This window comes from Danaus plexippus, chromosome 11 (genome assembly GCF_018135715.1).
Source record: "Danaus plexippus chromosome 11, MEX_DaPlex, whole genome shotgun sequence".
NCBI lineage: Eukaryota > Metazoa > Arthropoda > Insecta > Lepidoptera > Nymphalidae > Danaus > Danaus plexippus.
Window position 1 is genome coordinate 1,656,824 of NC_083544.1, and position 23,997 is coordinate 1,680,820.

At 29.5% G+C, this 23,997-nt stretch overlaps 1 protein-coding gene across 1 annotated transcript in view; it reads right to left on the minus strand.

The window, feature by feature from the left end:
• The window catches only part of LOC116765722 (uncharacterized), a 127,178-nt gene that overhangs the window by 77,798 nt on the left and 25,383 nt on the right, over positions 1–23,997 (minus strand). The gene's annotated exons all lie outside the window — the stretch shown is intronic.

Sequence of the window (23,997 nt, forward strand, 5' to 3'; positions counted from 1 at the left end):
GCTATAAAGAAACAATTAATAAAAATACATTATTATGTTTTATAAATATTTACTGTCAGTTAAGCTTCTCAACTTTCCCATATTTGTTAACGTGTTTAAATAAAATGCTTTTAGGTTTTATTTAAATCAGAATTTTATCAATTATTCATTGTTAATTATTTGTATTTCATTCTGCTCTTTTGTCGTAATTTAATTAGTAGCTATATCATTTTTTATAACCTAAAGAACCCAAAGAATAAAACGGAGACAAATTAATCTCTTTATTTTGGATATAAAATGAATGCAACCTTTCTAAATATATCTTCATCCTCGCTTGATTATAATTGTATACTAATATTTAATCACCGCAATCTCTTTAACAATTACATGTAAATGTGTATTAAGGAATAATTCAAACGCACAATAAACCTTCACAATAATGTTGTAAAACAATCGTTATACAACTCCACTTTCCTTCTAAAATTATAACATTACTGACTCGTGTATACATATTTATTTTTGTGTTACAGGTAACAAACATTTTAATCAAAATATGCTTGTACTTTACTTGGCGTAGTTCAATTAAAAAGAAAAATATGAAAGACGTTATTAGATTTGGGTCAATCCTATATTGAATAACGATACAACCCTCGGATAAATTGCGTAAAAATCGGGTCCAATAAGTCCCAAATCAACTGCACCCACCTCCATTATCGGAATGGTCTACTCAACCCCATGAAGAAACCAATTATGTTTTATTTTATATTGAATCGCGTGTTAGTAAAAATGTTGTGTTCAGTTCGAATTAAGCAACGGTTAACAAGGCAACCTAAATGTACATACTATAACATATGCACATATCACAGGTCAACCTATCACTAAATTTTCTGATACTCATAATGTTACGAATATCGAGGACTTTAAAATTCCAAAAAAAAAAAAGAAATATTTCGTATAAAAGTTATACAGTTTTAGGTAATGACTCTTAACTTTTAAATTGAAAAGTGTGAAACAAAAAGTTTCCACCCTAATCAATTTGCAAAAGCTTTTCTTCTTCCCGACATTTTTATTCTTAAGAAGGCAATCCGGATAGGAATCATTTGTGATAACTATTTCAAATTGTCTTACAAATGTCTTCAGGGTTGCCGATGAAATGTAAATGTTAAATTTAATATTAATATAGCCGGGGACCGATCGATTGTGGCTCGTTTATTGACGAAGACCGCAAGATATTACGTTACAGCGATGTTCTAAGGGTTCCCACATATACCCGATTATATATTTCATGCTAAATGTTTCTCAGTATACATTCTCGTGATACAAATTTAAGTAAAGTAATAAGTGTTTTGTTTCTTACAATGCTATCAAAGGCTGGTCCTTCATGATACATCGTGTATGACATGATGTTGTTTGAAAAGGTGGTTCATCAACCTCATATTTATTAAAATAATTTCAGTATACATACATACTTATTTTATATATACGATCTACATTCATATTTAAATAGATACTAAGAACTCACATATGGTTGCGTGTGCAACGGTTAGCATAAAAATTTATGGTATATCTTAGTTTTATACAAAAACATTATACATACACATATTTCTAAGATTATTTTCTTATAAAAACATAAGAAAATACAAATATTGCATCAATCAATCAATCAAAGTTACGGCGGTCCAAAAAGAACAAAAAGGAAAATATTAAAATGAAAAATTTATAGCAAAATAATATTTTCACTCTATTAGCTTTACAGAAATTAACCTTTTTTGTTTCACAATATAAATCTTGAGCCGTTCAAAGAAATGACGAGGGTCAGCAAACCTGCATTATGAGATCCAAATACTATTTGTATTTTAATTACTTTTTTATAGCGTTTACCCCTTTCAGATTTATTTAATTCCAGATATAATTTGAATATGGTGGATGAGTGATCAGTTTCTTTAAAACATCTTATAAAGGGTTTAAATATAATTAATTTGTTTATTATTATAGTAAAATTGTTAGACCAAATCTTTGTATGTATCGTGTGTATCTTCGTGTGTATAGAATTTCACAGAATTTCGAAATTAACCTTATAAGGACCAGTTCTTTTGTTTTACATAGAAGTAAGTTCAGATTCAACCCTTTCTATTTAAAATAACGCTACTTCCTTGGGGTTGAAATGGGGAATCACTCGTTTTATAACTTTGATTGTACTAAGTGTCTTAAAGAGGCATTGATGATATATTGATTTTTTTTTATAAGACCACAAAAAATAATCGAGAACAAGCATTAAGAACCAAAATATTATTTATTAATTATGTTATAACAATGGAAACATTTTTATTAGGTGAATCGTATGAAATATTAAATTAATTATACCAAATTAGGTATAATTTTATATTATATATCCTTTATTTTATCATAACGTAAATATAAAGTATCAATATTTAAACATTACCTAAGTATTAATATGTATTAATGTGAAACTGAAGAGTGTGATAAATAAGTAGCACTTTTGACACTGTTATCTCGATAAGTAAAACACTTCAAACTATCCTTTCAAACTTCCCAGTTTGAAACCAATTCGAACGTCCTCCAAGCGAAATTAAGTCCTTCTGTTTTCAAACCAAATGCTTGCGCCTAACAAAACCGCAACTCGCATTCGCAATATCTAGATTGATGTCCGAAACTGAATGGACCACTTTATGATGATCCCCAGCACCCCAGCATGACTTTGGATTCTGATCTTTGTGAGGATGACCACAAAAGTTCAGAGACCATAAAATAATGGATGCCCCATATCGCTGAATCTGTTTGTCATCATTCTATAGTTGGAATTTTAAAATTCAAATTGAATCCTACCGCTGCGTGCATACGCTCGGAGTTAAGATATAATAATTTTGCTGTTAGCGAACAGCTGAGAAATCGTTAAGATAATAGATTATTTCATCAATAAAATTAACTTACTGATCAAATGCTTGAACTGTTAGATACAAGGCTCATTTTCGCATATTTGTATATTTTCGTGTAATTTTTTGTTTTTTTTTCAGACTATACTCTCTTATACTTTAGTTTCGATTTTAAATAAAAATATTTAAATCATTATAAAAAAGAATGTGCGATGCTTATGAATTAAACAATATCCGTTTGAAACTTTGAAAAATAAATTAACATAAATTACAATTTTCCCGTGTCAGAGCTAAGGGTTTTTCAATGTTGTCATATTTTCCTTGTCTTATCCATATTTACGCGACCCTTAATCCAGCTGCCGTCGGAGATAGGGTTATTTTATTAATAGTAAATAATTTTATTTTTATACAGGGTTACTCGATGTTAAGTCGTAAATGTATATTCTTGGGCATTAGGGACCTGTTAAAAAGAGATAATGTAGTTGATATTAAGTGTACAACGATCAAATATACTACTAAATAGATGTAATATTACAGTATTAAGATTTTGCCAGTGTTAGTACATATTATAGATGAGTAATATTGCTTGAAGGATGATGTGTAAGACAAAACAAAACAAAACGATTAAAATAAATTTTTTTTTTTTTTCTATTTTTTGTTTGTACTTTGACTGGATAATATTTGACTGTTATTCCACTCATTGATGAGTGCAAATGAAGCTGTAGGTGTTGAATACACTATCTCACTAACAACCTCACTCAGGAACTGAAGACATCCACAATATAATTGGAAGGAAACACAGACGCTATCAAATTGTGCCAATCCTTTGTTGTTCGCATAAGAAGAAGTAAGCTACTAATTAGTTATACTTCCAATATGGCGGATGTGTTACTTTTAGTTTTATAAAACTTTAAAATAGAGAAGTTGATAAGAAACATACAAATAATATACGAGAATATACTATTAATTACGTAACCATCAAAACTATAAATAAATAAAGTTATATATAAACAAAAAAATAGAGATCTCTGACATAAAAGTGAGATCAAACCAGACTTATAATAATTAATCGCCATATCTAATTTAATAACTTCAAGGCCGAACCTAAATAAATACCGTTTACATAGTGTAGGGAAATAAGGGATTATCCAAATAGAGCCACCCTTCCTTCCGTGGTCTAAAAAGCCACATGAATGTAAGTTAGTTGAAGAAACGGTCCAAAAGGGATTTAACTTTAAACATGCATCATTACACACGAAACCTTTAACGTAAAGTTTAAGTATATCTTTTATAAATTACCGAATACAAAAACAATTGGAAATACGCAATGGTTTTTATTGATGAAATAAATTATAGTCAAAGTAAATGATATTAAATTAAGTAAGGTAAATAAGAAAAATGTAATCAAAAAAGATAATATTAATTAATAAACTTATCCTTTGCGTGTTAATAACTGCAATGATAACATCGCATAGTAATTCACTTCAATACAACAAACATCGCTAACGAACCAAGCACATGAGGCTCAGTGCTATAAACGTTCAACTGCCTAAGCAGTAGATGTACATTGGAATATAACTCTTATGACTTTAACAATAAAGATTGTATATGGATAAAGGACGTGGTTGGGCATGTAAACCATAGCCGCAGTGCCCTGGCTCATTGGACAATTAGTGTGTGGCAAGAGCCTGGTAGATTGATTTGTTTTCAACCAATCTGTGACGGTGGAAGCACACAATTAATCGAGATTTCAGACTGTGTGACGTATTTGTGTTAAGACACGGTTTAGGAATTCCATTAATAATGGTTTAAATGTTTGACAGTGAAAAAGAACAGGGAATTCAATAAGACGGTTATGATGCACTGTGTTCTCGTAAACCATAAGGGGTATTTATTATGATTATATTAGGAAATTATGATTAATGTCAATGTATGTTCTAGTAAATGTAAAAGCAAAGCTGAAAATGTATGTGAAATAAAAATCACAACAAATTATAATTACGATAGTTTTTAGATCAAGGAATTCATAAAGCGCAAAGAAAATGTTATACTGAGTATAAAATTATTTTACAACCAGTCGGTTTTCCCGAGGGTATGTCTCGGTGTAGAGGTATCTTGTATAGAATATTTCTGCGGAATAAAAAGCATTTCAATGTTTTAAAGATTATATATAAAACCTTAAATCGCTTGAAAAGAACATTGCAGTTAGAATAAAATGATAAAATTTTATGAAATTTAGTTAAGAGACTGAATATAAGTAAACATTTCATTTTAGTTTTATATTGTATTGCATAAAATAATTCATTTAACAAAATATCAATATCAACATCGTATGAAAGATTAATTAGTTAAATCTAACGGAGAGCATTTATTATTAAACACCGATATTAATATGAAAGTTGGATCCGAGCCCAGGCCATACATTGCGCCAATTCACTTCATAAATCCGTCGTCACACTTGTTATGATTTACAGAAATTTATATCAATTGAATTGGATAAACGTATAATATTATATCACTTTTTTTTTAACATAAATAAACTTTAATCAGCACCAAAACGAATGATGATTATCGAATAAAAATAAATTGATAAGCTCAAAAAGAAACTTACAAAAATTATCGAAATTTTTTATTTCTTAGTCTTATGACATTGCATATAAATATTGTATTTATTTCTTATAAAAACTTGAACTCCTCAAACGACATAAACGAGTCACCTTTTTTATAAAAATCTAAAGAGCCCCAATCATCAACCTGTCCGTATCGTGACTGCAAATGAGAACCTTTTCAAAACTACTCTCACATGGAACAGAAATGACGCAAAACCGAAAAATCAAACAAGCCACTGTCGCTTTTACTCCTATTATAATACAGTATATAGTTGAATATAAGTTTATTTATATACGCACAGATTATTCGCTTACCCTTTTATAGGGATGCTCGTTACATCAGCGTACATCATTGAAATATGCTAAGGGCCTGCGGCTCAAAGACTTCGAACAAAAAAGGGTTCTAACCTACCATGTCAAAACAAACCAACATTTCTTTGTATCGCAAAGCGCAGATTTTTCTTTGTGAGCTATAATTTGGGCTCAAATAAAAACACATTAAAGTATAATAACAATGATATTGAAGGATGTCATTCATGCCTCCGTTATTTTTATGTTGCGTCTTATTTCATACAGAAAAAAAAAATTAACAATGCGATATTTTTTAAAATATTGATAGCGACATTTTAATGTTTTAATTGTCAACGGTTAGATTAAACATAAATGTTAAGCATCGTTTCCGTATCGCAGACAACATGCTAGCAACCACGATAACATAACGATTCTACAAAAAAAAATATATTTATTGAACTTTATTTAAGATATGAACATATTCTTAAAGTATGCGTAATCAATATATAATAAAAATTTACTGAGTTTGAGTTGTCTACTGTTATTCAACGATTATTTTAAAGGTAATTAAAAATATATGTTAACAATAATTCTGTTCGTTTTGTTATCAGTAACAATACATTAAAGTTATTCCATACATTTCAAATTAAGTTTTACACTATATGTAATTCAACTGTTAGAAAATGAAAGCGTCACACTAAATCTTATTATATGGGTACAAAATTTATTAACATCATTATGAAACAGGATATTTTAATTGTATTATTTGTACAGCGAAAATATTCGTCCCACCGTATATTGTAAATGCCAAAGTATGTAATTAATTATAGGAGCTTATTGCTGCTTAGTATAAACTGAGAGCGTTTTATGATTTTCTTACGGTAACTTGTTATGGATATGATTTTGTTACATGTCATATATATGTTTATAATATATAGTAAGTTTTTTATACGAATATTATTAGTTTAGCAAAACACAACAGTAGCAATAGAAGAGCTATATCATGATTGCGTTGACACTTCCAAAGGAGGATGTTTAGTAGGGAAGAAGTAATTGAATTGATTTATAAGCTCACAAAAAGGTTTATAATTTCTCCATATTATAGCAGAGGGATTGCAGCTGCCAATATATGAAAAACAGTTAAAATTATTAAATTCTTCGTATAATATTTACATTGCAAAGTGAGGAAATCAGTTCGAGCTTAATCTATTATAAAGAAAACTAATTTGACATGTGAATAGTTTTAAAAATGGAAGCACAAATCATTGTTGTTCTTTAGATAGACTTCATCAGCTTGTTAGAGATTTAAATTTACCTTTATTATTATTGTTATTAGGATTATTGAAATTAAATTTAATTCCTAGGATATTTGATGATTTATTGAATAGAAATTTCAATAAATTATTTGATTATCATATTTCATATTCTAAAACAGATATTTGTTTAACTAATAGTTTCATATAATAACTATTCAATGTTCATTCATACTCATCACTTTTAAATTATACACAATACAGATATAAATAATTCCTAATAACATTATGACTTATTTCAACATTTCATACAATAAACGAGTCCCTGAACTTATAATAAACAGTTATACCAAGTTGAATAAAACAGTTATACCGAAGACTAATTCTATAACAGTTATTCGAATTAATTCAAATTACCCAGACGAAATTCTAAATGTAATTTAAGCTGAAACGAGTAGAATAGTTGTATTCAGGTGCATACATATGTTACATCCATATAAATCTGTACATTGCAGTCGTTGAAGGTAGTTTAATTATATCTCTCAATAAACGCCAATCTTAATCAATTGTACCATTCACGAGCTATTGGCAGTAAAAGCGTAAAAGCGTGACATATCGTCACGAATAAATATATTATTCAATATACAACACACTTTCTGAAAACCGACATTGAAATCGGCTCATTGGTTTTGCGGCTAGAGGGCAAAGTTTTATAACCCTTAAAATAAAAGACAACAGTCGTTAGTACAGTGCAGACGGAATTTACACAATATCTGTATATTTGTTAAAACACTCCCGGGTATAAATCCCTTCTTATGTATGTAAATGTTGGTCACACGTGGAGTATTCTATATTTTGTTGCAAAAAGAATTTCGGAACGGCGTGGGTTTGTGAGGGTTTATTTTGATTTATTATTTTCTGTACGAAAAATATTCAGTCATGTTTTTCACACGCCGGACGGCATTGAGAGACAAGCAGAGTACCGCTGTGATTTGTAAATATAATAAACATATATTATTTTTAAGAATCGTATATTTTTATTAACATTCAATAAATTAAGGCATTTTTTATATATAAATAATGTTAACATCTTAAATAACTAATTCTAATTATAAAATAGATAATGTAATTAATATATTGATTTTTCATCGGTTATTACGAAAAAAATTTGATGGGCAGCTATATAAAAATAATTTGATGTAAATTTATGCCTCGAGGAAATTCGTTTTCTAAAAATGGGCTCTCTTGGGTATCTAAATAATTATGGATTCCTTTTTAGTCCAAACCAATATAGGATACACGATATATTAATATGTATAAATTTAAATTATATGATATGTACGTCAAGGGTATGTTTTATATCCATTATATAAAAAAAAACCTTACGAGCAAAAAATATAGCTAACAAAACCTTTATGCTTTGAATAAACAAAGGATTTGTTGGATATCTCTTATGAAATCAACTGAAATGTTCACGAAATTGATTTAAAACTCTGTATTGTTATAAGATTTTCTACAAAAAATTGGCTAATATTTCGATATGTTCGGATGGCTGCACAAAGTAAAGTATTTTTTTTAACATATCTAAGTGATTTTATATAAATTGTTAGTCAAATATACATATAACATATTTTACAAATGGCTATAACAAAAGTATTAATTATTTGTCAATCAAAAAATCAGAGCCTACCCACTCCACCTACGAAAACCGGACATAATAAACTCAATAATCACCAAAACATACAGCTAATTCATCATAGAAAAATATTGTGTAAATATTGAAAAAACTAATAACGTTATAGGATAACAAAACAAAGAAAACAAAACAGAGTCGCCATTACGCAACAAATATTAAAGCAAGTCGCGTCGCGAACAAAAAATAAAGTTGATATTTAGTGACAGCCACTCCCACGGGCCTTTATTGTCCGACGAATAAAAACTGACCGCAGTACCTAGATACATTATTATGGATATGATTTTGTTTATTATATTTAATCCAATAGTATTATTATTGTTTTGCGAGGATTCTCCCCGAGGCGAGGATCAAGGGTTGTGCTGGACACCAGCTACCATGGATACTGATATATTTTATTTATCTTGACACTGTATAATAGAAAGGCTTTTATATTGGATTTGTTTACCTATTCCCATTTGAAAAAAGAATATTAAAGAAACAGCGGATTGTTTTGAGTATATACCAATATCTGTCCTTATGTACTCAAGGAATCGATTTAAGATGTTTGGGATAATTATAATGTCATAGTAACAGTTGCTCAATTTAATATATTACTGAAATATGGCGACAGACATGAAAATAGCTCATCAAACAGTAGAAATACCATCCATATATTAGGTCATATTAACTTTAAAACAAACTAAGATAATAAAAAATGTATTTGTCTATATGGTAATCGTTCGTTTATTAAGTTTTAATTTTGTTCTTTTAATAATGACTGGATAGTTCTTGACTGTTATTCCATTTGTTTGTAGTTTGAAATGAAGTTGAAGGTAGTAAATGCACTATCTTAGTAACAGCCAATTCAATCTACCCTAATTGAAACTGGTAGGAAACACACATATGCAGACAAACTATCCTAATCCTCTGGTATGCGCATAAAGAAGGAGGAAGCGTATCGATTCTAGAATTCTTCCCCATAAATGTAAATAATGTATCAGAAAATATCCAGTACACCCATTTCCACAAAACCTGTACAGTCGATCACAGAACGACATTGTCTTCTAGGTAGGTCATGAAGTGTTCAATACATATTCCATAAGCATGTAAATGATGGACGTAATTGCAATCGGACAGGTACTACGTTGGCAAGGTTCCAAGATTGAGATGCTATACCAGTCACTAAATCGTGTCAAAACTGCTAACTTTGTTCTACAGCTTATTTAACACCAGCTTTCACATCAAGACCACGCAAAGTACCTATTTACTAGTAATGCGGAATACTGTTATAGAGAAACCGTAATCAGATAAGCGAAGAGTGGTGTTATTACTTTTACCAAGATGTGAAAGGAGAAGCCAGCGGTGTAGCTTTCTCTTTTTTTAATACGAACTAATGTCCCATCAGGTTAAGCCAGAGAAAGCTCCAGACTTAATTATCATCTCACTATCGACATTTATGGCTAAGCCCCTAAAAACTACTGCCAGAAGGTTGGGCAAAGAGTTTCTCGCCATAATGGTTCATAGGATCAAGCGAGCTGCTTTTAATGTTATTCTTCAGGACTTTCTTCTTCAAAGCTTTGTTTAAGTCAGTCTTTTTGGAACTAGCATCTGGAGCTTTGGGGTTTCAAACATTTACAAATTAAAAATAAACTATATGTTTATGTTATTCAGCCTGTCTCTATTCAGCTCTGAACCATAGACGAGCTTTGCCAAAATTGGCTATGTCGGTAAAGGGAATAAAGTATTCCACTGCTTGACGTCTAATATCAGTTAAAGCGTGCGCGCATTTCGACGGATATGCAGTGGAGACGGAAACCGGTCACCAAAGATAAGAAACAAAAAAATGACTCGTCACATTCCAATCTGCTAACTTTTATTTCCACGTTTACGTTTTACCCCAAAGCACTTGATCGGGCGGAGGATATAAGTTTAAGACTTAGAATACAAATTTTACCAGACAGTGGTCAGGGGCTCAAAATTGGATGAGACTACATTGGAGTATCTGTCTGAACAGTTCAAGAAAACCTGAATGGTCATCCACATTGGGCATACTTCTAGTTTCCTTTCCCACTTGAGAAATACTTAGCTATGATATGAAATTTTCAGCTTCTCCCCAACTTGGTCACTCAAGAAAATTAAATTTACATAATGTGATAAATCCTTTTCTTAAACTTATTTTACAACATATTGTGACTACCTAAATCCTAAAATCCTTGTAATATTGGAAATATCAATAATAACCATAAAATAATTTATCATTATATCAATTTAAAGAGCAATTGAGTACATAGCCCATGACTAATTAAATAATATCCAACAAAAAACATCGTTATATATCTTTAAATTGCGATTGTGATTCACATCAGTGCCACATCTTGCAATTTAGTTCCACGGAAGACCTCTCTTCTATTATTTTCATTAACAAGCTCGCGCGTGACCGAAATAAAGTGGCCTTTGACGAAGGAAACCGTTTTTGACTGATTTTTTCAGGCGAACATTGCTAAGGAATCGGCCGGGCGGATTACGACGAATCTTTGCCATTATTTCTCTCTGCTATTTCTTTACTGGGGATTGGAAGGTTTTTGTTGTATTTAAAAAGGTTACTTGTACTGTTATATTTATTCCAATTTATCTCGCTTAGTTGCATGAATACCTAATGTTAAGGAAAAGTTTATATTTTGACAAATTACAGTTTAGCCATGTATAATTTTTGATTTATTCATATCAGTTATGATTTTTCTACATAAAATTATCAAAGGGAATACTTTTGGTATTTCGATTCCTAATAGATAGTTATTACAAATAATATCTAACATAATTGATTTTCTACAAGTCTTTATTAAATAGTAAAAACTGAAGTTCTTTACCAATAGCCAGTATAAAACAAAAATTTCTAAATATATTTTTTCAACCAAGAGTATGAAAATAATCTGCACTGTTAATTATTTTATAACATGAAAAACTTTATCTCAATCACACGTGGCATCCGAGACTTGTGAATTCCGCGGCGGCTCCAACAAAACTTGTACCACAAACGCGGTCCGGATTGCCCTAATAAACCTTCAGTAGGGGTGCTCCCTCGCGAGCCATTGTCTCTTTTAGCATTGTATATTACAAGCCACAAGCAATTTATATGGAAAACGCTCTAAATGTATCCCGTTTGATAAGATCAACAGAGCTCTGTGATCGGGATTCGAATGGATAATTTCGATGTACATTTCCGTGTCTGGGGACTACTTCTATGGATAGTTGAGACTTCAGCAATCATTTGATTTGTAAATCTATTCCCGTGACGCAAACTTCTATTGGGCAGGACGCATTAAACAAAGGTAAGGATCTAACACTGATCCTTTAAAAGCTGTTTGCAATAAATCTTAATGTACCATTAAGCCGCTTCTGTTTAGGGTGTAAGAGGGTAGAAAACATTATTGATTTTCCATAAGCCAAACAAATAAGTTGTTTTTGACTTACCGAAAGTTTTTGCAGTGTGGTCTAAAATCAACATTTTATTAAATATAAATAAGAAGACATTATTGGTATTAAAAGGTTAATACTCAGGCTGGTGAGGCGTTTAACTGAATTTATAATCTAGAATTCTAAGTGCCAATGACGCTACTCTCTCTTCTCAATTGCCACAAAATTATTTTGTAAATATTGTCATGATTTTCACGAACCGACAAAACAAATTCATAAGAATTGATAAAATTACCGGCTCTTTTAAGATCTCTTTGACAATCACAGAAGTCATGATAAAGTTTACCAGAGCGTTAAACTTCTAAGTTTAAATACCGAATCTTCACTGCTATCAAGTTTATTTTCCAATATCGCGGGGAGGCAAAGGAAGAAAGAAATTCTGCCAATAAAAATTGGTATCGCGACAACAAAGATGAAGTTTATTAAGAAGAAAATTGTGCCATTGCTGGCGCTAAACTTGCCTCCATGATAACTTCTCCGTTTCTCTCGGACGTGACCCAACTGTTAGCTAGAAATAAGATACTTACATGAAGCAATTTCAACTCGTATTACAAGCAAAAGCACAAACGTAAGTTCTTACTGTAACATTATAATTTCAAATGGATCCCACTTCACGTCTTTCATTTTACCTACAAACCATTCCCATTACCGTAATTAAAATCAACTTTATCAGAAACTCCTCTTTAGATTCCATGTTTAACTTTTCAACCTAACTTACGTGTCTAACAACCTATTGTTGTATAACTTTTAAGTAATTCAAACAATTACTAAATTATAAAGCGAGATAAAGTTACATATAATATACAATACCAACAATTCCGGCTTAATCTGCATAGTTGGTACACTCATAACATTAAGGTGCATATTATTTGTTTCGGAGAACCATGTGTGTAGGCAACTATATCAATACTAGAAACAGAAATGTTTTATTTAGCAAAATTTTACTTACCGAGTTAGTTATATTCATCTGATGTGCATCAATATCAAGTAACATAGCTCAGAAAACTGTATGAAATATAGAGAGACATCAAACAATCAAATATTAATTAACGAATAGTATAAACTTTCATTATTCTATTGTTTTCTCATACAAGTATATATGTACATCCCCATATTAAATAAAGAATCCTTAAAAATTAAAGGTTACAAAAAGGACATTCTAACATTAAGGAACACCAGTAGCAATATATCTTAACTGTAAAACAATTTACATGTCGTAGAAGATATATATGAGCATATTTATAATAATAGGATAACACTTATTCAAAATTTTTCTAATAGTATTGAGATCCATATGTGATATAAAGATGTTTTATATCTATCTGTAAATACCACAAGGATACAAAGAGAATTATTCCTTTGAAATGCTTTCATAAACAACATTTCACAAGATATTTTTCATTCTCGCACAGAATACCATTATATTCAACTTGATATATCTAATCAAGCGCACTTTTCCAATTTAAGAAACAATGCCCCAACTAAACCAATAGTTCTACTCATTTATCAAGGAGCGAAGGCAATCCTTTGTTTGAGAAAAAATATTACTTTATTGTGCACAAATTGGCCTTACAGATAAAAATCTAGCTTTATATTTTCTATGACTTACGTTTTGTAAGACGAGATATATTTCAAATTATTCATATATGTAAATCTTCTCAACTATAATATTTTTAATAAAAAATTCTCTTATGTAAATGGATTCCAATGTAAAGCTATTAAAAATTATCATTTTTATTTTCTTCATTCGAGTACGTCTTGTAATAATCTTGTTATAAATTCAAAACTAACAATTCTGCGAAACAATAGTTATTCCAAAAAAAAAAATTCAATTTATTTATACATTAGTTTAATAATACTAACAAAATATTAATTTTATTATGCAAAATCAAATCCATAATAGAGCTAATCAAGGCTCTGTACTGTAATATTGAGGACAAATGATTCGTGCAATTATTTGACAATGCCATACGCTATTCAATACTATTGAATACTGCACAATTCCAGTTTAATATATATAATAATAAGTATATAATAATTAACACTAATTTTGACATCAGTATGTTGGATATCACTCGTGATTCTAATCACGATACCTATATCCAATATAATTGAAATTTGAATAGTTACGTTGAAGTTATTACAAATGGAAAACATAACGTACTTTTTCATATATATAAAAAAGAAATTTTGTACATAAAGTTCTATTTCTAGCGAGTTCGTTAGTGAGCTCGTAATATTTATTGACCTTGATGGTATGGTCTTTGGGGATGTTGGTTTCACAAGGAACCGTAAGCTCTATTATCACAACGCACTTTAAAGTTCGCGAATACTTATGTACAGACAAGACATATATAAATATATATATATATATAAATAAAAAAATATATAAATATAAGTCTTGTCTGGAGGCCGACACACAAATATCCTCTGGGATTTTGTATTGTTTATCATGCGTATCCATCACTGACAATGTTTGTAAGGAAAAGGAAGTATATAAGGCTAGTAAGTATATAAGGACACTAAGTATATAAGCAGAGTAAGTATATAAGGTGAGTAAGTATATAAGCAGAGTAAGTATATAAGGCGAGTAAGTATATAAGCAGAGTAAGTATATAAGCAGAGTAAGTATATAAGCAGAGCAAGTATATAAGCAGAGTAAGTATATAAGGCGAGTAAGTATATAAGCAGAGTAAGTATATAAGGCGAGAAAGTATATAAGCAGAGTAAGTATATAAGCAGAGTAAGTATATAAGGCGAGTAAGTATATAAGCAGAGTAAGTATATAAACAGAGTAAGTATATAAGCAGAGTAAGTATATAAGGCGAGTAAGTATATAAGCAGAGTAAGTATATAAGGCGAGAAAGTATATAAGCAGAGTAAGTATATAAGCAGAGTAAGTATATAAGGCGAGTAAGTATATAAGCAGAGTAAGTATATAAGGCGAGTAAGTATATAAGCAGAGTAAGTATATAAGGCGAGTAAGTATATAAGGCGAGTAAGTATATAAGGCGAGTAAGTATATAAGCAGAGTAAGTATATAAACAGAGTAAGTATATAAACAGAGTAAGTATATAAGCAGAGTAAGTATATAAGGCGAGTAAGTATATAAGCAGAGTAAGTATATAAGGCGAGTAAGTATATAAGGCGAGTAAGTATATAAGCAGAGTAAGTATATAAGGCGAGTAAGTATATAAGCAGAGTAAGTATATAAGGCGAGTAAGTATATAAGCAGAGTAAGTATATAAGCAGAGTAAGTATATAAGGCGAGTAAGTATATAAGCAGAGTAAGTATATAAGGCGAGTAAGTATATAAGCAGAGTAAGTATATAAGGCGAGTAAGTATATAAGCAGAGTAAGTATATAAACAGAGTAAGTATATAAGCAGAGTAAGTATATAAGGCGAGTAAGTATATAAGCAGAGCAAGTATATAAGCAGAGTAAGTATATAAGGCGAGTAAGTATATAAGCAGAGTAAGTATATAAGGCGAGTAAGTATATAAGGCGAGTAAGTATATAAGCAGAGTAAGTATATAAGCAGAGGAAGTATATAATATAGTAAAGACATAAGGAGAGTAAGTATATAAATATCTTTAAATAATTAATTTAACGAGAGTAACAAAAAACCTTCAATAACAAGCCACTTAGTCTAGCTATTCTAGATAGTTGCCTTCATACAGTCTCTTATACAAAACATCTAATGTGATAGTGGTGGAAAAACATAAATTTGATAAACGAATGGATTGTAACTATTTTATTTCACTCAAATTAGGAAAATAATATTACTATGCAGTACACGAAATAACACTTTCCAAAGATCTTTATATATATGAGTATGTAAATATTTTAAGATACATTAAGATTGGATTCGATTTAAACAAATATACAGTTTTGTCGATAGATAAAAAAGTACCATAAGGCAATACGAGGCTTGATATTATTCTTAAGGCAAAAGCTACGGCTATCAAAACTGCTACGTTCAGACAAATATATCAGTTATAAATTTAAATTATTTGACTGCTTTCCCTGATATTTTAATAACTCTAATTTATTCACAAAATATTACCAAAGTAGTTATGTTATTTAAAATATCTGTTAGTTTTAGATAAACATAAAAACAACTGCTTTGTGGTGGGATTGAAAGTTGAATAAAGATCGTTGAAACTATCAAGACAAGTAGACATGACAGCTGATTTAGATGAGCGATGAGACCGTTCACTTCCTTAGATAGTTAATAATTTATTCATTTAACATTTTGACCTATTATCAAATATTTAGATAGTAACAAAGAAACTCACGTTTTTATATCTTTGTGTAACGAATAAAAAAATATCACATCCATAAACAAGTGAAATCCCTTTCCTATAAGTTTGATTGCTTTTAGAAAAGTTGCTGTTAAAGATGTTGGATTGTAGCCAACATTTGAGATGATCTATGGTTCTGTTGGGATGTAATGGAAGGTCAAGGGCCAACCTGGTAGCAAGCCAACTGTTAGCAGACCACTACCGTCTTTTACATTGAGATTCAGAATAATTCGAAGTCTCTACTTCGATTGATATTTCATAAATTATATTTTAAAAAGTTTCCTCCTATATACAAGATCATTAAACAAACTATTAACAAATCCTAAGAAAATATTGATATGGTTATAATTATTATTAGAAGCAGAATGTGCGCTTAATAATATGAAGTAAATTGTATTATTTTAACATTAAGGAAATTATCAATAAATACACGATATATAAAACTTAGGTATACAAGAAAGTATATGAAAACAAATTTCAGTAGCACCTTAGTGACTATTAAACCAGCGAAATATAAAACGGAACAATGTTAAGTGAATAAATAATCGGAAAACTACGGGGGTATAAAAAAACAAGTTATGACAAATGTTTTTGATAAATTACGAATTATGGTATAAATAAAAAAAAATCACGATTCACGTAATATTTATAATTTAAAAATAATAGATTATACCAGTATGAAAAATATTAATTAAGAACAGGTCGAGTTTCAGTGAATAAAATCTGTTATTGAATGTAACACGGATGATCAATCTTAAGTTTGTCAGTTGCGTTTATTTCGATTAAAGTTCGAGAGACCCTGAGACTTACATCATGTTATTAAACACCGCAGTTTAAAACATTATAGTCAAAAAATATACACATAAAGAGTAAAATATAATAGTCTGTGACGATGACATATTACAGAACCAATCACTTATTATTGAACATTTTAATGATACAAATAAATACGACACCAGTAAGAGAACGTATTTATTAAGAGAATGAAGGTCATTGGCCAAAAAGCATATGTAGGTCGAGCGACTTCAGAGCGAACCTACTTTTAATGTTAAAGTTCACAGTCTCCTTGCTGATCAATTTCCTGACAAACATTTTAAATCTTTGGCAAAATCTTTGTAACTAGTAATTTACTATCCGCTGGTAATGCCGATAACATTGAGAACTGCATTAATCTACTTATCATAAAACTATAATAAAAGGATACGTTTTAATGTTTGTTTCCTCTTATTAATATCTAAGAATTGTTTGTTATATTTGCATACGCCAAATATATATTAGGATAATTTCGTATAAGTGTTTAAATTAATTTTAACCAATTGCCACTGTCCAGTTCATTGAATAGGCTCTTGTGAACTTAATTAAATATAATTAACAAACTCTTAGCGTGAAGCTTGCTGTGATTGAGTGTATTAAGAATTTTAATATAAATATATATATATATATATATATATATATATATTGGTATGTATTTGTAACAAACAAATTATAATTAATTCTTCAGAAATTTATGTGTAGTAAGATTAATATAAAATCCTTGTAAAACTTTTAATTTCACAAAATATATATTTTTGTTTTTGTTTTATTAAAACGCAGTGAGCAATCAGTTCCTATTAGAATGAGGTATTGCGTAGTGACTCGTGAAAAATGTGCTTTAAAAATGGTGTACGTCAATGTGCTACCGTAAATTTGCACGCTTGATTTATTTTCTCTTTAATTCTAAAATCGGACACGAGATTAAGAATTCTTAATATATATAAAAATTAAAAAATTATTGCACACAAAACGTTTAATGTGATTTTGCCTCTGATAAATTTATCTGTTTATAGAACTTTGTTTTGTCATCAAAATCAACCGATTTTTAAGGTGCAATAAGTTAAATTAATTTCTAATAAAATCATATATAAAAAATAATAATACATATAATCCACCAATTGAGAATCTTAAATCGTGAATCTTCGACTTAACAAAGTCGATACAATGAATATTGCGTCAGCTGAATCGATTACCCTTCGCAAAACATGAGCTAAAAATAATAAGCACTCGCTCTCTAAAAACAGGTCATTCTAAACGGACAGTATTCAAAACTCAGTTTATAAATAGTTTTCTAGTTACAAATGTTAATGAGAATATTTGTTCACATTAAATACATTTTATAACTGTTGAATTTGTATATCTTTTCATAATATTATATAAAATATTTCATACTATTTTTTGATTGCATATTTTCAACAAACAGACAATTATTCTCGATACTCATTGGATCAACGGTTACTTAAAAGTAAAATGGGTTGGAATGATTACATTCCATCGTGATATTTAAATCTCCTCATTTATGAGTATATATACAAAACGTATTCATTATTCTCACACACCGTAACTTCTGTTTGTTTCGTGATTGTTTTGTTGTCATTAACATAAAACATTCTTTAACATTTTCCTGTTCCGTTTCCCAAAATAACTGACATTTAAGGTTTCTCTCTTAACATTTCTTAATTCGGAAAAAACATAAACATGCTTTTAATTCTAACTGCGAAGCAAATTGAGTTACATTTCAAAATTCTACTTCAATTCCTCGTAGGATACGTTTTATTGACGTCATTTACAGATCAAAGAGCGAGTTTAAATGAAAATAGTTTCTCATAGAGGGAACCCGCATTTAATATGTCTTAGCAATATAATATTAATAAGAAGTTACTATATATTTCTTAATTATTCATCATATTCTTAGAGTTATCTATAAATCGGTTAAACATTTATATCTTAAAGCTGTACGAAATAAAGACAATTTATTACACTTCAAATATTTAAAATATTTGCAAAACTCCGTGATGTTTTCCTCATAATAATGTCGTCAAAATAATTTTACAACAATATAATTTAGTCTTCCACAGTCTTGTATCGGTCGTAACAATGTAATAAAAGAGTATTCAATTATATGCATTGTTACTGAGACATAAAGACTAAAACGGCGTGAAGTTCTCATTGAGTGTAACACAGCTCACATCGTCGTGTTTTGGGGTCAGATATGACAATTTAATAATTTTCTCGTATGTTTCATGTCTTTGTGATAGTTTTATGGTAGCTAGTAAAATATTCTTTATAACTTCCTTTAAAATCTTAATCTTGTTAGGTGTTAAATTGAATGTTAGATAACTATAAAGCGGGAACATTTCAGTAATATTCTTACATTATATTTTAAGATACTTTATTAGCCTAGAATATATGTAAATATAGAAAAACTATTCTCACATAGTTATTGTATTAAATTCATGTAAAAAATCTGAGAAAAACAAAGTAAATGTACCAGGAAGAATTGTAAGGAATGTTCCGCGTTCCCGGTCGAAACATGTCAACATGGTAATAAGTGCGTTTTACTGGGGTAAGGATTTCACTGACGCCAGCACACACTGACATTTTAATGTATTGAGAAAAACGAATACCTCAAATCCTGTTAATAAAAAGACGCTTGATATAATAATTAGTAATTTATAATAAACCGTACGTAGACAAGCTAGGTCTAAGTTAACAAGTTTTAGCATCTCCTTTTCATTACTGTATGCACTTGATTTGCCCGTCTCTTTTTTTAATAAGATTCAATGGAAACGATCTTTTAAATCCTACAGCTGTTTAAAAAATATTCTACGTCTGAAAAATCTGCATAATTCCTCACGATAAACTATCCCGTTTTTTCCAACCGTGTGAATTATTGGAAAAAATATACACTTTTTTATAAATATTTATCAGCTTAAAATTTATATTATGGCCTTAATATAGCACGACTTAGAATGTTCATAACATAAAAATCTAGTATTGAGATTATCTTGAAATAATTTAGAATAAAATATAGGTATGGAAATAGGTTCTATCGATTGCGTCATTTTACCCTGCTAGTCTCTACTTTCCTTCTAGTTTAATGTATACGCTTGTTACAAACAAACAATGGGTAATATTATAAGTACAGAGAGCTAGATTGTTATTAGTTTTCAAATAAACTATGTCATATTGATATACATTACTCAAAGATGATGACTACTTTTTTGAAAATATGAAGGTATAATGAAGGTACTTTGATTTTTGTATTTGAAAAGACACAATATTTATATATACATATGTATATTATATATAATATTTGAAGTTGCGTGTCTATATTATTAAGTATATAGTCTATATTATTAGTATATTAACAATTATTTTATTTTTATTTAGAAAGGCATCTCGAAAAAAACTTAGAATAAAAATCCTAAATAGAAACAACAAAACATACTGCTTTTATAGACATCAAAACATTAAACAAAGAAATCTATAATGCTCCTGTTCCGTATAACTGAATACAGATAATGCTTGGAATTTGACGACGCAGCAGTCGTATAGAATCAAACACTGACAGGCAAATAACTCGCAAAATAACTATCACACACACATAGACATCTAAGATCCGTGCCAAGTAACGACAGACAAACGCACACACAGACACGTCACAAATGACTCTCACTTTACACACATACAAGTACAATAGCATCTATTTTTCGGGTCTTCTCTTCGCCTTCTAATAATGTATGTGTAGAGGACAAAGGTCGTTTTCCTTTGTGAGACGCTATAATGTAGTGATAATATTGTATAAGATTTTTGCTACACTTACTATAGTCAGTGCAGAGTTTGGGAAGCGCTGTTATGGATATTATATATCTTTCTAGCGAAAATATTATTGGAGCTCCATTCTTGACGGAATCCCGTGAAAAAAATTTGCAGCGACAAATAATCCGAGTAGTTTTTCTCTGAAAAATAATTGAGAACGATGATAAAATGTAAAAGTTAACTTCACTACTTCCTTTATATTGTACAATCTGCATAATTTACCGGTTCAGGCATTTTATTATCTATAAAATATCGGTGATAGGCGATTTAGCCGACATAGATCTCTCAAATCTACTGATCTTTGTACCTACAGAGTCATAAATTCACGGTGAATTGCTTCCGAGTCCAGAACCCTTGAAATACTGCCAGATGTACCTTATAAAGTACGATTGAACCTAATTTGAAGTGATTTTAATAGACTCATTTCATTGGCCTTTTTTGAATAAATTTGTTTCTGATAAATTATTATAACATTTCCTTTATTCTGTTACAGAATGAAATATTATTATTATTATTATTGTTTTTTAGTTCGCTTATAAAAAATAAAAATTAAATTGTTTTTTTTTCTTGTAAAATAATATTTTCTGTCTGGGAATTCGTACTAACTTATCCTCTATAAATAATTATTTCTCAGAAAAGAAGTAGTATTATATTTATTTGCTGATTTAATAAGAAAAACTTGCCAAGCGCGAGTCAGACAAGTGCATAATTTGTTCCGTACCTTTATGGAGAAAAAATAAACAAATAAAAACGTCTTTTATTTACGTCAAACCTTTAAATATTAATTTTATTCTACTTTCAAGCATTTTTTTGTTATAGAAGTGATATAAATTCTTACATTACATACAGCCTGGTATCAAACGAACAGATAGTTAGAAGGACCTTAGTAAGAGAGCCCCGTTTTATTCTTCGTACACGAAACCCTAAGAATCTATAGTTTTGAAATGGCAGATGTTTGTCATACGGGTGTTCAAAAAAAGTTAAAAGAGCTTTATTAGGAGTATATTGTTAGATAAATTAAGTTTTCAAAATATACAACCTCTATGTGTAAGCCTTCTTGAATTGCTAAGTTAAAAAATGAAAGTTTTTGACTTCCTGTTAGCTGAAGTTGAAGCTGTTTGAATTCACTGACAATCAATTTTTCTCATACAACTTCATTTTCACGGCTATGTTGTAAAATTTTTAAATGCATATTATGTGATTTTTTTAATATACTGTGTAGAAACTTAATGAAAGTATTTTTATGAGAATAGTAAAATCATATATAAACATCGGAAAAATTATAATTTATATGCATTAATATCAAAATTTACAATAGTTCTGTGATATACATATGTACGTATACAGATGTGGAATAGCGCTCGTAGCGAGAACGTGCTACAAATGCTACGCCATATATTTCGTAGCGGTTACGTTTGCTAGGAAAAAATCTAATAAGCTTTTTTCTTATTTTTCTATCAAAAAACCTTTAACGTACTTATAATATATAAGTATATTTGTCCAAATACATTCAAAAGTAGATTTTATAGTAATATAATTTAAACATTAGAGATAATGCAGCCCTTTTTCTCAAAATAGTGGGATATGGCTAAGGGCGGTACCAATATTTTTTTTGTTAAATATGAGATACAATACATAGTCATCTCAATTTTTTTTCTTCCTAGTGTTTCCTAGTTAATTAATTTTTTAACTTACTTGACTGTACCACCCAAAATTTAAATGATAAAATCAAAATAACCTTACACAGATAAACAAATGTTTGTAAGAAAAGTAATAAGAATTTAGTAAATAATTATTCACTTACATAAATAAACAATACTTTTTTAACAATTACAAGGTTCGAATATTTCTATCATTTTGTGTGTTGAGAGATACCTTACTAGATACCTACTTAGACGAAAGATTCTTAAAGATAAGAATAAAGAAAGAATACTAATGGCCAATACTATGTAACTACGATTCATGATTTCAGAAAATGTATAAAAAATCTAAATTAAATAATATTATTTAAAAAATATATAGAAAATATATCTTTTAAGTCTTATAGTTTTTAAAATAACTATATTACTTCCAAACAGAAGGTTTCATAAAGTATGTTTTTTTCATGTTTATATATGTTCAATAAATATAAAATGAGTTTTAAGTGATTCTTTAGAATTTTTTTGTAGTAGAATAGAATCAATAACGTTTTGGAATTCAAAGTGAAATCTTGTACTCAGATTATAATTCTGGACTCAGACCCTGTCCTATAATCACACCTTCGCAATTAAAAATTTGAATCACGTATTAAGATTGTGGCGAAAGGAAAAAAACTCTGTGAATATCGTCAAGTCAGAATAATGGGGGTAGCGGGGTCAAAGAAAATCATTCCGAGAAGGCGACTTTGAAGGAAAGTTTCTTCAATATAACGAATTATTGGATTTGCAGACGCCGCAAAGTATAATCTCATTGGACATTCGCGAATGATATCTTTTTTTCCCAAACTTATGCGAGTTCTGATAATTTCGATTCGCCAGTTTTGTGTTTGATTAACATATAAGCCGTATTCTTTCGGTCGTTTGTATGGTATATCGTACATTTGTTCGGCATATTTGATTAGGACTTAGGAAATGGGGCGAGTGATCAGTGTTATGACCATTATGAAATACTTTTATCGTCAGGCTTCCATTAAAATACTCAAACAACATATTCGTTTCAAATGGATATACAAAAAATGAACTCAACCTAAAATTTTATTATTTACTCTGAGGCATTTTCTAAGTAGGGTCATGTAAGGTAAATTAAAAAAAAAAAATTAAGTTCCAAATAAAATATTTCGCGTTCAGCTATTTTATTCCGTAGAATACAAATATGAAGCTTGGTCCTAACACGATTTTTATTATT